The sequence below is a fragment of the Chiloscyllium plagiosum genome, unplaced genomic scaffold (assembly GCF_037043375.1).
Source record: "Chiloscyllium plagiosum isolate Xiang-an unplaced genomic scaffold, Cpla_swu_hap1 HiC_scaffold_23, whole genome shotgun sequence".
Lineage (NCBI taxonomy): Eukaryota > Metazoa > Chordata > Chondrichthyes > Orectolobiformes > Hemiscylliidae > Chiloscyllium > Chiloscyllium plagiosum.
The window spans coordinates 37,516,544-37,533,861 of NW_028270161.1; the positions used below are offsets into that span (position 1 = coordinate 37,516,544).

General features: G+C 39.5%; 1 long non-coding RNA gene across 2 annotated transcripts in view; it reads left to right on the forward strand.

Annotated features, from left to right (window-relative positions):
- LOC148145874 (uncharacterized) overlaps window positions 1-17,318 on the forward strand; it is a 45,936-nt gene that overhangs the window by 8,176 nt on the left and 20,442 nt on the right. The gene's annotated exons all lie outside the window — the stretch shown is intronic.

Consider the following 17,318-nt stretch of genomic DNA (forward strand, 5'->3'; position numbering starts at 1 on the left):
ATAGACAAAAGCTTCCATTATTCCTCCTGGAGTGTCACACTCTTTACATTGGACAGACATTTCTGTGAAGCCAGCACCAAAGGACCACAGATGAGATGTCTACACTGGCGAGTTCAGAATGAAAGAAACAATTGAAATCCACTTTGTGGAGATAATGCTCAAAAGTCTTATATCATTTATTCCATCTGTGAAGTGAACCATTTCCCAATGTACTACTGCTGTAACTTCAACTGCAATTTGACTGCATCTGAGTTCCTGCAAAAGGGATTTCTATGCACAGCCAACTGAAAGGACCTCCAGTGGACATTGAGTTACTGGATTCTCTAATTCATGTAAAACAATGTGGATATCTTTGACTTAAAATGTTTTGTAATTTTTCTCTTTTCATTACTTCCTTGGGTACACTTGTGTGTTAATGTGTTTTGTGAACTAATTCCCTGGGTTTTGAATGCATAAATAAACCCCATTTTGTTTTAACCCTATAGGATTTCCTGTGGGTCACTTTGAAGTGGAATTTCACAAGCAAGATCTGGGGAAACTCACTGCCACCAATTGGTTTAAAACAGAATTAAAAAATAAGAAAATCAATTTAAAACCACTTCTGTTATAGACAGAAGAAGAGAACAGTAAAAATAATTGAATTCACCTCTCCCTCTTGTCCATGACAATACTTCCTGGCATATGAACACTACAAATTTGCAGCTTCACATAACAAATAGAAGGGCATTATAAGGTTAACTTCTTTTGATGTAGTCGTTTGCAGGGTTCTTCACAAGTGCAATAATTTCCATATTAGTGTTGAGTGTTCTGATTATACTATGAATATTGAATAGAATAAGGTAACAAAGGGTTGATTTTTATGTTGCATCACATTTTAACTGTTGCCAATGCTTTAATGATCATCTCCATATAATTTTGACAAATATCAATTCCGTTAGTAAGAATAAAGTTAAAACTGTTGAGGAGAAACAGCTACAAAAATCTTTTATTTTGATGAGTCATTGCGGATCTAGTTTGAATTAATATCTCCATGACTACTTAACACTCCAAGTAGGAAGAAGACAGTAAGTCTGTTTTGTCAGCATTGGTATAAAACAATACCATCAGCTTCAAATACAGAAACATACCCCACTATAATTCTTGCTCAAACTACTGTTCATATCAACAGTGCCAATGAACCATTAGATCAGGCCTCTAACAATGTGTTAAATATATCATTTTCGGAGTACCCACTCTGTTCTGACATCTTAGTGGAGTATTAAATTAGACTCGGTCCACATACCTAAATAAATTACACAAATAAAAGATTGTTGAATAACAAAGATAAAAAAATAGATTTTCACATAAAATGGTGATTTAGAAATAGTTATTTAAGTGATCAAAGGATATAAATATATCACTATATAAAATGAGTTATGGTGCTATACATATATATCACCACGAAAACTGACTTTCAAGTCACGTTGATAAAACAGCCGCCAACCTTAAGGAGGCAATTTCTCCTTTGAGCCAATAGGTTTCTAATGTAATTAAATGAGGCTTGTTGCTAGACTAAGCAGTCACCTGCTAAAGTAGTCACAACTGCTGCTGGAAATAACAGAATAGCAATATAGGTAAAAGGTGCAGACAAGCACATTAAGCAGCAATCCATATGCAGAGTCATCATTGCTGTTCAAAATTGACATTGAAGCTCATTTTAAGACACAAATGACTGCATTGTCAGTGGAATTTAAAATTCCTACCTAAACAACCAACTCACTTCATCAATTGAGCAGCTCGTTGAGATCCAAGACTGTTCACATGTGTGAAGAGACCTCTATTGCAATTTATTTAAAACAGGCAGGAAAGTCAGAAGTAAAAATCTGTAAGCACTTTCCTTTAACCCAATTCATAGGCAAGTTGCTAATAGAGATTATTGGAAAGTCATGGTCTAATCATTTTGAAACAGACAAGGCTATCAGGGAATCACAGAATAAGCACTATGAAAGGAAGCACCATCTCACACAATTGATTGAGTTTTTGCAGAGATTACAAAATTGTTGAATGATGGAAGCTATTGTGCATCTAATTATTCAAAAAGCCTTTGATAAAATGTAAAGTAGAAGGCTGTCAAGTAAAATTGCATCTTGTGAAATTGAGTTTGGGTTGAAATTTGGCTGCAGTGAAGAATACAGAGGTTATTATTAATGCAGTGGTCCTGCTTAGGACTAACCACGAATGGTGTACCACTATGATCAGCATGAGAACCACTGTTCTTCGTCTTTGTCGCGTTCTGTGTTAAAGCATGGTGCATTCATCAAATATTTAAAAAGGTTTCTAAGATAATAGATACTAGTAGGCCATAAATAATAAAGAATTTGTTATCTTACCTCAATTAATGATAAAGAACCCACGCCAACTGTGTTACAGAGTAACTGGTACTGAGTTCAGAGTAGGAGATTGGGAAAGCTTTCACTTTGTGACTGAACAAAAAGTGCTAAACAATAAAAAGGCACTGTTAGGGAGGTTTACTGAACTAGCTAAAGTGCAAAGCAATTAAAGAGAATACAGTTATAGTTTTTGCTGAGGTAAACATGTTAGAGTCACCAAATGACAGGAAACAAATTAGAAGACTTGTTTAATTCAATTATGATTAGTGTGGCTGAATGGTGTTTATTTATTTTATACCATTACACAATGATACCTTGGATGAAATGTGTTTTGTTGTAAACCTAATTACGGAAGGTACAAATTTTTAATGCAGTGAAATGAAGCTTAACATTTTGCACTGGATTTTACCTTTGGTCATTTTTCTGTGGTCCACCTTTGGAGAGACTTAACGAGCATATGTGTGAAATATATGAAAATCTGACCAAATCACAAGCAGATGCTCGTGTTCATGGATTATTCTATTATACAAGGAGATGTGGGATAGTTTGAGTCAATCTTCATGCAAATAAAATACTTAGACCAATAAGATGAATTGGAGAAAGTACCTTTGACCAACTTGTCACTGAGCATTGTGAGCAGTTAGAAAGGCCAGAATGTATTGCCAATCCTTAAATGATGGTGAGGCAACTTCTTGACCAAGGCCGTCTTGTATGTATACTATCACGAATGGGCGAATTATGATATTATAGATTTATGATATTATAAATGCTAATCTCTCTTTAAAGGAAACAAAAGCTACCAGAAGTTACCTGGCTTTTTGCAACTACTAAGAAAGCTCAAAGTGATCTACAGTCAGACATATCAAGGTATGTGAAAACTTTTGAAATTCAAGGTATGTGTCCATGACAGGTCAACAGAAACTCATTGATGATGGCTTTCTAGAGTTGCAAATAGCTTTTTATTACCTCACAAAATATGAAACATGATATGGCAGTTTTGGGATAGCAACCATTTTAAATATTGATTGAAGTTAGAAAGGCTATGAGGCACCATTTATATAGAAATCCAGAGGAATGTCTTTGAGAGAGGGGTTCTTAGCCAGAGAGAGCTCAAAGAGAAGAGGCTTTCAGAAATCAGTTTTGTTGAAAAGGTTTAAGCAACCTGCAAGTGCTAGAACCTCAGAATTAGCAAAGACCAAGAAACTTTCCCTCTCAAAGCCTGTTCAACCTATTGAATCCACCTTCAATTACTCATCTATGGAAACCATCACAACCACTGGATTCAGACTTCAGGTTACCAATTCCACTTCGGAAAAAGGATCTTCAAGTATATAATTGGTTTGCAACAAAAACAGACCAATCTTATTATCAGCATTACAAATCTGTTCATCAGTATTTGCCTTTAATCTTTGTATCTCTAATTTATCTAATATCTGCATCATCTTTTGACCGAGTAACTTTTAGAAATCCAGAGCCTGGAAATTCTGAAGTGAGTAATTCATCATCAGACTCAAAAAATCTTTTACCATTTACAAGGCACAAGTCACGAGTGACGCAATACTCCTCAATTCTTTGGACAAGTGCAACTTCAACAACATTCAAGTACCTTGACACCATCCAACAGAAAGCAGCTCACTTGAATGGCACTACATCCACAAGCATCCACTCCCTCCACCACTGGTGTTCAGTAACAGCAGTGTGTACCATCTACACAATGCACTGCAAACAATTCATTACAACACCTTAGACAGCACCTTCCAAATCCATGACTACTTCAATCTTAAAGGACAAGAGCAGCAGATACATAGGAGCACCACCAGCTGCAACGTCCCCTCCAAATGACTCACCATCTGACCATATTACTGTTCCTTCTGTGTTGCTCAGTCAAAATCCTGGAATTTCCTCTCTAGTGGCATTCAGCAGTTCACTGCCACTTTCTCAAGGACACCTAAGGACGGCCGATAAATAAAAGCCAGAGATGCCCACAGCACACGTAGGAATGAAAAATAAAAAGGTAATACTTATGCAATAAATTAAGCTCTGGTCTTGTCTAAGGTTGAAGCTTTGCTGCTGATTATTTTAAAATTGGAGCTCTTTTGGAAAACTAAAAGGGATAAAAATGAACTATATAAATTCACAGTTCATGGACCACTCTGTGACACATCTAGAATGCTCATGACATACACCCACAGTGCTGCTGGGGAAGGAGTTCCTGGATTTTGAATAAATGACAATGAAGTAACAGCATTATATTCCAAGTCAGAATAGCATGCGACTTGTTGTATAATAGCTACAATCAGGCAATCTATTATTATTAATGGTTTTGTTTATGGGGAAACAAAGTGACAAGCATGCCTTATTATGCTTATGATGTGAGTCGCATAGAGGTGGTCAATTGCTGTGGTCTCCACAATATCATTCAATGTCCCATCTAAGTCAACTGGCACTGAATCCTGAAAGTGATCGCCAAAACAAATTTAGGAGAAAAAATCTCAGCAAACATTTTTTTTAACATAACTGCTGCAAGCTTACAGCTGCCTCAACCTTTAGAACTGTCAGCAAGGCAAAAAAGTGATGTTCGTGAGCTATGGAATTAATTATAGGTTGTCATTTAATGTAACGGTGTCTTTTTTTGGTTCCTTACTTGTTTTAGTGATGTTCAAAGGGAAACTGTTTTTTTTAACTCATTTTCTCTGAATTTAAGCTTCAATTTCATCCCCCATTTATTTTCTACTGCTTCTTTGGGTGCTAAATGTTAAAATGGAAATGCACTCTGAAAATATATAGGTTTGAAAATAAGCAATAAAAACTGACTGCAATAATCTCTAACTGTGGCAATGTGAATGCAGCATGTATTCCCTGTGATGAAATTGGGAAATTATGCCTAACTAATTTCCATTTCACTTCATATTAAACAGAGACTTCCACCTGTTTTGGCTGAAATCTCCTCAGACCACTGGTTAGATGATGACATGTCCACAATAAAATATATCCACCCAATTTTGAGCCTCCCATCATTTGTTTCATTCTGCCTATACAACAGACCTCCCAACAGATGGCTCGGTAAAATCATTTTTATTTTATACTACCTCTCCCTCTCCACCCAGTTTGTCTCCTCCTCTGTCAGAAGGGCAAAAATTGTAAAGCTGACAAGTACAATTACTGATTCTTTTATGCCCACTCCCTGATCAACCCAGGGTGAGTTAGTAGGAGATGAGATGTCCTTCTTCTGTCAATCCAGCTGTAGCAGTAATCTAACCTCAGGGATGCCTAGCAATCAAGACTGATTTCAAATTTGCGTTGTTAAGTTTACTGTTAAGTACTTCAGGGCTTCAGCTAATCTTCCAAATATAATACAGAATTGTGAATTTATCACCAAAACATAATTTTATTAAATCACTCCAAACTATATTTTCCTGTTTTAGTACATAATGAATTAATGACCCATCATCCTGCAAATTTTAATGAAGCAATTGAGAGCAGAGTGACTGCTTTCCATTATGCTTGTATAGAACAGAATCTTAGATTACGAGCATGTGTCACCCATCTGGCAATTAAGTGACCTCTTCTGGGGCTGACATACAATTAAGGACAATGAGCAGGTTCCATTGAGAGGGCCTGCAATCTTTGAAAGATAGCAATCCCATTGTCCCCACTGTTGAAGAGTAGGGGAGTGAGAAGGTGCCTTCACTCTAAGATACCCTCTGAAAAAATTTGGTTTCAACTAAATGAATGGTGGCTATTCCACAGAATGGTTTGTGGCAACAGCCATGCCCAAATAATGGCTGCAGCTTTGATGGGAGGGTCCTAACAGATGGTCTCATCTGTCAAGCCGCCTCATCTACCACTCATACTCGGCTGGCACAACAAAGAACAATGAAAATTACAGCACATGACAGGCCCTTCGGCCCTCCAAGCCTGCACCAATTCAGATCCTCTATCTAAACCAGCCGCCCATTTTCTAAGGATCTGTATCCCTTTGCTCCCTGCCCATTCATGTATCTGTCTAGATACATCTTAAATGACACTATCGTTCCCACCCCTACCACCTCCGCTGGCAATGCATTCCAGGCCCCACCACCCTCTTCATAAAGAACTTTCCATACATATCTCTCCTAAACCTTTCCCGTCTCACTTTGAACTCGTAAGCTCTCGTAATTGAGTTCTGCACTCTGGGAAAATGCTTCTTGCCATCCACCCTGTCTATACCTCTCATAGCTTTGTTGACCTCAATCAGGTCTCCCCTCAACCTCCGTCTTTCTAATGAAAATAATCTCCTCATCTTCTCCTCTTCCTCAGAATTGTCCACGAAGCATGTGAACCATGCTTGTCCTGGGGGTACATTTTTTTGTTGCCATATGATGTTGTATAGCGTGCAGTACCTCATGAATAACTTGGACACCGTGACTGGTGTGTCTTTCAGTTTGCCTCCAGATCTGTTCAGCATTTTCAGCTGAGGACTTATTCAGTGTTACTTGTATTGTCTCACATCCGGTGACTCCTTAGGTGGGTACCCATTGTATCCAAGCAACTGGCCTGTCAGCTTTCCTCAGGCTGTAAAGCTATAGGGAAATAGACTTTCATAGGATGAACTATCATGACAGATGGTTGATATTGTTACGTACGCTGAATAGCATCTTCTTGTGTGTGTCAGCCAATTGTACATTGATAGAGCAGAGGTCTTAAATATTTCTGAGTGATCTGGAGGGGCCTTAATTGCCACATTGGCTGACATTGTTTATGGTAAACTGGCACTCTTCTTGATACCATAGGTCATTGTTCCAAAGTGAAGATCATATATACAAACCTCAACATTTTTGGTGGAATCCACTAATATTTTGAAAGGAGCTTTCCACAATCAGCACCGTGAATAAAGCCCATGTCACACCCTGACAAGGAAACAGCTTTAAGATTTCAGTATTCATTGGAATACCTCCCCATCACAACATCAACTCCTGCCGCCACTTACCTTACTTCCATGCATCTGGGTAAACCCATGCCCCTACAGTCAAATTCCAAAATCCATGTCAATACTGATCAGAGCGAGTGATTAACAACCCAGGAAAAGAAACTGTTGCATCTGGCATAACACATTGCAGGTACATGCACAAGATGCTGAGTTGCAGCTGGTTTAAAAATTGTTTTGATTTCTGAACTTTTAATGCCTCAACTGCTCTCCATCCCACTCACATTTACAAGTCAAAACTCCATACCACCACCCACAGATATTGCCTAAGTTGTTGACTCTTTCCAGTATCTTACTGAAACTTCATATCATTCAGCCAAACACAGCAGGCAATCATTTTACACTTTTTTCATCCATCTATAATAACATTGAATGTTACCCAAGACACTTCAAATGATATTATTGACAAAGCTTTCCTAATCTTATTTTTAACAGGACATTTGCAAATTTGATTTGGATGTTGAAGGGCTTAGTATCGGAAAGGGGAAGTGAAGAAGAAAGTTTGGAACAAACAACAATTTATTATCGCTCAGAAATAGAGTTGTGGAAATTATCTGGAGTGAATAATATAAATAGCTTCAAAAGGCAATTGGATAGATTTCTGGAAAGGGCAACCATTGTAAGATAGGCAACAGAGTGATGTCTCTGATGGGGATAGAATACTTTGCTAGTATATCAGAAACTTTGCAAAACCCAATCCGGGCATTGCTTATTGTGGTCCATGCTCATCAACTTAATTTGAAATCTATTCCTGCCATTTATCGCAAATGCTGTAAGAAAGATAATTTTGAGAGTAGGAACTCCTCTCACCCTGTGTGAGAAAGAATATTGATAAAAATATGTATTATGAACTAACATAGAAATCACAGATGACATTATGTCTTCATTTAATGGACAGATGCAGCAGCTAATTTGAACAAAACCAGCAAATGAATGAATGATTAACTAATCAGAGCACATGAGGATAATAAATGTTCCATCCTCTTTAAAAAAAAAAGGAAATAGACCTCAAATTGCAGGCTGATGAATCTTTAGGAGATCATATTTGAGAGCATATCATTCAGGATATGTGATAAGCACTTGGAGAAGCAAATGTTAATCAAGGTAATTTAGTACAATTTCTTAAAGGGCAGGTCTTGCTTGACCAACTTTACAGCGTTTTATGAAGAACTAATCAAAATGGTTTGTTCGGATTTTCAAAAGCATAAGAAACTGATAGTGTAGAGTTAGAGGGAAAGATGATTAGAAAAATGGTCAGAGAGATAAACACAGAGAAAATGAACTTTGTTCAATTATAAAGTTGTAGTGCAGGGAGAACATCAGGTTCTCTGTTCAGCAGCTGTAATTTAGCACATGACCTGGGCTAGGAAAAAAAATCAAAATTTGGAGATAGCACTCAATTGTGGGTAATAGTAAATTAATAGTGTAAATGTAAAAGACCATGGAGGGTAGCTTGATAACAGATCACTATGGAAAAATGTAAAGGTAATACTTTTTAGGAGCATGATTAAATAAAGTAAATACAATTTAATGGTAAGATTGAAAATGGAGATGGAGACTAGAGGGCTATTTGTGTGTCAATTGTGTTTGTTACAGAAAAAACATTGCACAAATAGAGGGAGTTGTTAAAAAGGCAAACTTTGTTTTGAGAAGAATAATATGCAAAAATGAGAGATTTCAATATCAGAAGAAAATTGATGAAATAAAAAAGCTGTATTATTATAAATCAATCATTGAGTGTGGGCATCGCTGGCTGTGACAACCATTATTGTCCATACCTAATTGACTGGGAGAAGATGGTGGTGATCTGCCTTCTTGAGGCAGTGTGGTCCTTGGGTTGTCGGACACCCAGCAATTATTAAGATGGGATTAATAGGTCTTTAACACATTAATAGTGAAGGAACAGTAATATAGTTCTAAGTCAGAATGACGTGTTATTTGGAGGGGAATTGCAGGTAGCAGTGTTCCCATGCATCTATTGCCTAGGTCCTTCTAGTGAATAGAGGTTGTGGATTTGGAAGGTGGTTTTGAAGGAACTTTAATGAGTTGCTCCAGTGCAACTTGGAACTGTTACCTACTGGTCTGACTGTGTATCAGTGGTGAAGAGAGTAAATATTGCAGGTGGTAAATATCTGCCAATCAAGTGAGCTGATTTATCCTGGATGACATCAAGCTTCTTGAGTGTTGTTAAGCTACACCATCCACCAAATGGAGAGCATTCCATCATACTCCTGACTTATGCCTTGTCGATGGTGGACAGGCAGTGAGGAGACAAGAGGTGAGCTACTTATGCAGGATTCCTAATCTGTGACCTTCTCTAGTTTAATTTCTGATCAATTATAATCCCAAGAATGTTGATAGCAGGAGATGCTGGTAATGCCATTGAATGATGAAGGAGCAGTGCTGCAAAAGCTTGTGATTTATTTGATTTTAAATAAACCTGTTGGACCATAACCTGGTGTCATAAGACTTCTGTCATTGCCCACCCCAGTCCATAACCGGCATGTCCATATCATGAATGTAGAAGGAAGTAATGGTTAGATTCTCTTTTGTTGGAAATGGTCATTGTTTGGAACCTATATGGCACAAATGTGACTTTTCAATTATCACCTCAAGCCTGGAGGTTATCCAAGCCTTGTTGGACATATACAGCTTCAGTTTCTGAGGAATCATAAATGATGCTGAATATTGTGTAATCATCAGCAAACATCCCCACTTCTGTCTTTATGAGGTGGGAGAGCCGGGGAGAGATCATTAATGAAGGAACTGAAGCTGGTTGGGCCTGAGAAAACCTGCAGTAATGTTCTTGGACTGAGATGACTGACTTCCAACATCTTCTGATATCAACCAGCTTCCTTTGTGCCACCTATGATTCCAATCAGCACAGAGATATCCCCTGATTCTCTTGACTCCATTTTGCTAGGGATCCCTGGCGCTACACGTGGTTAAATGTTGCCATGATGGCAAGGGAAGTCACTCTCATGTCACCTCTGGAATTTACTTCTTTAGTCCATGTTTCGATAAGGCTATAATGAAGTCAGGAGCTGAACTGCCCAGAGAAAAAGCAGTGCTGTCAGTGCGTTAGTGAGCAGGTTATTCCTTTACAAATGCTATTGAACACCCCTTCTATTGCTGATGATTGAGAATAGGCTGGTAGCACAGGAATTGGTGGGTTTGATTTTAACCTGCTTTTTGCATAAAGGATATACCTAAGTAATTTTCCAAATTGTCTGGCAGATGCTAATATTGTAGCTATAATGCAACAACTTGACTCGGGGCTTCTCTTCAGAACTGTTACCAGAATGTTGTCAAGGCCTATATCCTTTGCAGTATTTGGGGCCTTCCAACATTCCTTGATATCACATGGAGTGAATTGATTTGATTGTAGAATGTGTGATATCTGTTATACATGGGAGCTCAGGAGGAGGCCAAGATGGATCATCCACCAAGCACTTCTGACTTAAGAAGGATGTAACAGTTCCTTGACACTGATGTGCTGGCCTCCCACGGCATTGAGTTTGGGGATATTTGTGGAGCCTCCTCCTCCTGTTAGCTATTTGCTTGCCTACCCCATTGATGGCTGGATGTAATAGGGCTCCTGAGCTTAGACCTGATTTTTTTGTTGTTCAATCGCTTAGCTCTGTTTATTGAATTGTTCTCATGCTGGTTGGCATGCAGGTAATACTTTGTTGTAGCTCCACCAGCTTGATACCTCTCTTTCAGGTATGCAACTGCTGTTTCTAGCTTGCCCCCTTGTACTTTACAGTGAATCTTAGTTACTCTGCCCGCTTGATGGTAATGGTAGAGAGGGGATGTTTATGGTGCTCCATGAGGTTACAGATTGTGGTTGAATAAGATTTTATGCCCAATTTTGAGTTGCAAGACTTGTTTGAACTCTTGTCTCATTTAGCACAGAAGTGGTGCCACACAACACTATGGAGAGTATCTTCAATATGAAGGAAGACTTTTTCTCTCCAGGGATTCTGTGGCAGTCACTCCTACCAATACTGTCATGGACAGGTGCATCCACGGCAGATTTAGTTGTGAAGAAGTTATCAAATTGCTTTCTAATTCTTGTTGGTTCCTTCACTAACTATAGCAGCCCCATTCTAACAGTGGTGTTCTTTTACCTTCCATGGAATCCATAGAATCCCTACACTGTGGAAACAGGCCCTTCAGCCCAACAAGTCCACACCAACCCTCCAAAGAGTAACCCACCCAGATCCATTCCCCTACTACTCTACATTTACCCCTGACTAATGCACATCACCTACACATCCCTGAACACTATGGGCAATTTAGCATGGCCAGTTCACCAACTTTGTATTGTGTGGAGGAAACCTATGCAGACACAGGGAGAATGTGCAAACTCCACACAGAAAGTCACCCGAAGCAGGAAGCAAACCCAGGTCCCTGATGCTGTGACTATAAGCAGCCCAGTCAGTAGTACCGCCAGAGTCACTCTCAGTGATGGACATTGAATGTCCCTACCCAGATTACATTCTGAGTCCTTGCTATGTTCAGTTCCTCCTCCAGGTAATGATTTATCGGCTGAAATGGAGGAGGGTTAGGAGGTGTGCTGCTACTCAGCAGATTTCCTTGCCCATGTTTAACCATAAGACTTCATGGGGTTAATGTCCAGGTCTCCCAGGGCAACTGCATATCACTGTATCAATGGCGATGTCTCAGACATTATCTGTGAAGTATGATTCAATGATTATAACAATGTGAGAAATTTTTTTTGCAAAACCCTTCCCTCCTCCACAAACTAAGGAGGGTTTTACAGGATCTTAATAGGAGGCTGAGCTTTGTATTGTCATGTTATGTTAGTTTGATGCTGGGCGGTCTGTCTGATTTAATTCCTTACTTTAGACTTTGTAGCAGTTTTGGTACAGTTGAGTGCCCGGGAGGCTATGGAAGAGCCGAATGCGTTGTTTTGGGTCACGTGTAGGGTAAAGATAACAGATTTCTCTCTGCAGCACTATGATGAGAATGAACACCGATTACATAGTCACCATTAGACTAGATTTCAATTCCAGATTTTATTGAAGTTAAATTTCGCCCCCTGCCATAATGGGTATTGAGCCCACGCCCTCAGAACATTAACCTGAGGTCCTAGGAAGGTATGACTATACCAACATGCAACCACCTCCCCTTCAATGCATTTGTACTTTGCCAGGGGCAATTGATTACAATGTGAAAAAGTATTTTCAGATATTTTTCAGAAGTACAACCAATTTAGTTCGGTGTGAAATTGATCGATTAAGGTTGCAAACATACAATCGAGTGAATAGCAATAGAATGTAGATGTCGGTGAGGCAGTAACAAAGACGCGATAAATAAAAGTAAGCACAAAATAAGTTGAAATGGATATTAGAAAATAATCTTTATACAGAAATTTGGTTGGTAATAAAAAATGTGCATCACTAATTTTTACTGTACAGTTGTGTTGTGCTTTGAGGTGAGATGCCCTGAGGTGTAACACTTTAAGGTGTTAAGCCTTTGAAGTGTGATGTTACTGAGACCATGCTTTGAGGTGTGACACCTTTGAAAGGTGCGATATCGAAAGTGTGCTTGACACCAGATCTTTAGTTATGGAGATAAAAGTTGGGCTTAAAAAGCTTTACTTCATCGCCTACCTTTGAAGTCTCACCAAGTAAGCAACTACCAGATTTATTTTTTTAAATTTTTTGGGAGGGGAGGAACAGTCCAGTAATACATTGAACATTGAAGTGCTGAATGGACACTGCTCCATTCTAATTCCCAATCTTCCTGCTGTCATTTCCATTGGGAGATAAACATAGACAGGAATAGCAAATAGCAAAATATACAGGGTCCAAGAGTGTCAAGCTCCAAGAGTTTGCCGAGGACACAAGTGATATTATGGTATATGCAGAGAGCGTACCCTTCTAGTACCACTGATAGTTCAGATAAGAAATAGATATTTCCAGTACTAGTTAAGTAGGCTGTCCGTTCATAGGTATTCATCTAGAGATCCTTTCATGTTGAAATTTATCGGTTGATATTGCAGTTTTTATTTTTCAATTATTGTCTTGGCACTAGTTGCAGCGTAAAACTATTATGATATTGATCTCTCCTTATTGGCTTCAGGAAAAGGAGACAGGCAGGAGGCTGGAAGAACACAACAAGCCAGGCCGTATCAGGAGGTGGAGAAGTTGATGTTTCAGGTGTCACCCTTTTTTCAGGACTGGGACTGGGTGTAGGGGAAGTGGCAGATAAAGGGGCTGGCGGGGGCAAGGTGGTGAAGTGGGGGTAGGTGAAAACAGGTAGAGGGGATGACCTGGTTGATCAATGGGTGGAATGAATCCAGTTGGTGACAGGGAGGATTGAAAGGGAGGGGGAGGGGCTGGGAAGGGAGTTGGGGGATGGGAAGGGAGGTTATTTGAAATTGGAGAACTCAATGTTGAGTCCTCCAGAATGTAGTCTGCCCAGGCAAAAGATGAGGTGTTGTTCCTCCAATTTGCGATTTGGTTCATTATGGCAATGGAGGAGGCCAAGGATGGTCATGTCAGAAAGGGAATGGGAAGGGGAATTAAAATGGATGGTGGCTGGGAGATCAGGTTGGCCCCTGCGGGCCCAGCTGAGATGCTCGGCATACCATTCCCTAAGTTTACATTTGGTCTCTCCGATATAGAGAAGCAAGAACTGGGTCCTGCAGGTAGATGCTAGCCCAGGTAATATAGCCTGCCAATTATTTATTGGCCTTTGTCCCTTTTTCCTTTAGCAGGTCAATCCCATGACTGAGGTTTGCTGAACCAGTGATAGAGGCTATGAAAATGAATTAAAATAGGAAGGGACATCCAGCTGTACTTGCTTTTCAAACTTAAAATCTCCTAAACTGCTCTGTTACTGGCCCCAGTGACCACCATGGCTTTCCTTCCACCTGAGTGAAGGATCGTATGAAGATTGTCCCTGCCCCAGAATCTGGCCTTCATATTGGTGTTGCAAAGCATCTTTTCCATAGAAAGAGTGGGAAGTAAGTTAGGGGTTGGTTCTATCAATGTTGTGCAGCAGTGTGATGCAGATTTATACAGTGTGCATGTTGAGAAAGAGGAGCAGGAACTTGTGAGCAAGATCTAGGGTCTACCAGAAATCACTGCAGTGTGAAAACTGAAAGCAATTAGCAGAATTAAATGTTTTCCAAGCAAAAACAGACTGCTGTTTATGCTGTTTTGCAGATAAATATGTGAGGAAAGTAGGGACGGTTAGAGCCATCTCATATTGTGATGGGAGGAGAAGCATAAGGAATGGGGGAGAGAAGTGTGAGAATGCTCGTGATACAGTGGAGCTGAAGGAAGTGTTGTACCACAGTGTCAGCCTGAAAACAAAATGGCTGCATGACATCATTCTCACCTTTGCTGTCCTGGCGAAGTAATTGAATTTTTGTTGAAACTATACCAACATCCAGTAGACGAAATTGCTTCTGTTGACATTCTCACCTACCACCTCCTTCAGTGACTGGATGATTATCTTTTTCTCAGCTCTCATTTGCTCCATCAGGAAATCACTGATCTATCAGTGAACTTACTAGAGACAGGTTTGCACAGAAATCTCTCAAGTTATGGGAAAAATATGTTTTGTTTAATTATGTGCATTCAGGTTAAATACAGTGACTAGAGACATAACCTCCTGTTGGGGAGAAGGTTGGATTCAATGAACTCAGAATGAATAATATTCCACGGATGATTACAAATCTTTGATACCATGCACTAGAACTCCTTTACAGTTTACATTTTTAGTCAATCACATATTAATGTATTTAAAGTAGTTTTTTTTTGTTTAATAGAATAACAATGAAACAATGCTGTAGGGAAGATGTTGTGAAACTTGAAAAGGTTCAGAAAAGATTTACAAGGATGTTACCAGGGTTGGAGGATTTGAGCAATAGGGAGAGGCTGAATAGGCTCGGGCAGTTTTTCCCAGAGCATCGGAGGCTGAGGGGTGACCTTATAGAAGTTTATAAAATCATGAAGGGCCTGGGTAAGGTGAATAACCAAGGTCTTTTCCTCAGGGTAGCAGAGTCCAAAACTAGAGGGCATAGGTTTAAGGTGAGAGGGGAAAGATTTAAAAGGAACCTAAAGGGCAACCTTTTCATGCAGAGGGTGGAGTGTGTATGGAATGAGCTGCCAGTGGGAGTAGTGGAGGCTGGCACAATTACAGCATTTAAAAGGCATCTGGATAGGTGCATGATTAAGAAGGCGTTAGAGGGATATGGACCAAGTGCTAGCAAATGGGACTATATTAATTTAGGACATCAGGTCAACATGAATGAATGGAACAAAGGGTCTATTTCCATGCTGTACAGCTCTATGACTCTAATTGGAAATACCTAGTAGTTCAGGCAGCAGCTATAGAGATAGGATTAATATTTCAAGGTAGTCCTTCATCAGAGCCTGTGTTTCTTGCCCCACTTCTGACACAAGGTCGTAAACCAGTTTTCCTCCCATCAGCAAATGCCACTTGAAGTGGTTAGTGTTCCAAAGCTTCTAGGCAAAAGTGAGGACTGCAGATGCTGGAGATCAGAGCTGAAAATGTGTTGCTGGAAATGCGCTGCTGGTCAGGCAGCATCCAAGAGGCAGCAGAATCGACGTTTCCGGCTTCCTGAAGAAGGGCTCATGCCCGAAACGTCGATTCTCCTGCTTCTTGGATGCTTCCTGACCTGCTGCACTTTTCCAGCAACACATTTTCAGCAGTGTTCCAAAGCTATCTACTTTTATTTTAAGTTTCCTGAAACTCCTGCAGTTTTCTTGCTGTGTTTAAATGGAGCTGGTCAAGGGTTTCCTGATGCAGAGGTCAGTAAGTAGAACAATTATATCAGCTCTGATACAAAGTCTGTGTCAAATTAATTGCTTGCACTGGGAATTATACAAATTAGTCAGGGGAAACTTAGCCAAATCTGGAATTGTGTTGGTGTTAGTTTTGAAGTTTATACAATGGTGAAACTGTCAGCATTTGCCATTACAGCACTGTGAAACTGAGTTAAAACCAAACTCTTGCATCCAGAGGAAGTGTAGAATTCGGGAAGTTACTGATTGTGATTCTCTGCTTATCCACAGAATGTACAAGTTCTCACAAATGGAAATTTTAGGCATCATGAAGTGGATGTGAAGTTCCACATTTTACACTATTATATTTCCTGGTTCAAATCTTTGCAAATGTACACTTTGTTGAATAGGGTGAAACTGGGTTTTAAACAATGTACTGAATCTTAAAGTTTGCTACACAGCTTTATGGCACTGAAAGACACTTCTATGTCTGTTGAATGTCTCCAAAATTTCTGCATTCCAGGATTAAAATTATTTTCAAAAAATTTTGTGATATTTCAACTTTGTCTTCAATCTATTGCCAATGACCGATTCATTATTTTGCTGCCTGTACAATAATTAAAAAGTGAAGTAAAATCACTGCTTTCGGCTTCCTCGTTTGCTGTTGGTGAGAATACTTTAGTGTGATTGGTTGTGTAACCTACTGTTGATGTGATCCCTAAAAGCGACACCACAGTGAAATTAATGTCAGGAAAGGTGGACTTCATGCCTCAGAAACTGTTTGACCTCAACCTACTTGAGGTCAGCAAACAACACCATCATTTTGCCATTGGCTACAAAATCCAAGCTATCATTTGTGTGTTCAATCACAATGAACCCTCTTCTCCCACTCTGCCCCAGAATTCAACAGCCTGCTGATTTTCAAAAGTCAATTTCAAATTGAGCCAAGGACCCAGGCAGAAAGGAAATACTCTGTAGTTCAGCAGCATGGGATCCAGGAGATTCAAACTCAATCTCCTACATAATTCCAATGTTAAGAGGTTGCAAGTAAGATGCTGGACAATGGGTGGAAACATTAGAGACCTGAAAGAATGATCTCTACACTCATAAAGCTGGGCAGAAAGATATTCAAGTGGGCTTCTTCGTTAGGAGAACATAAGATTTGAGAGAAAATTTCCAAGGTTCTCACTCATCTAC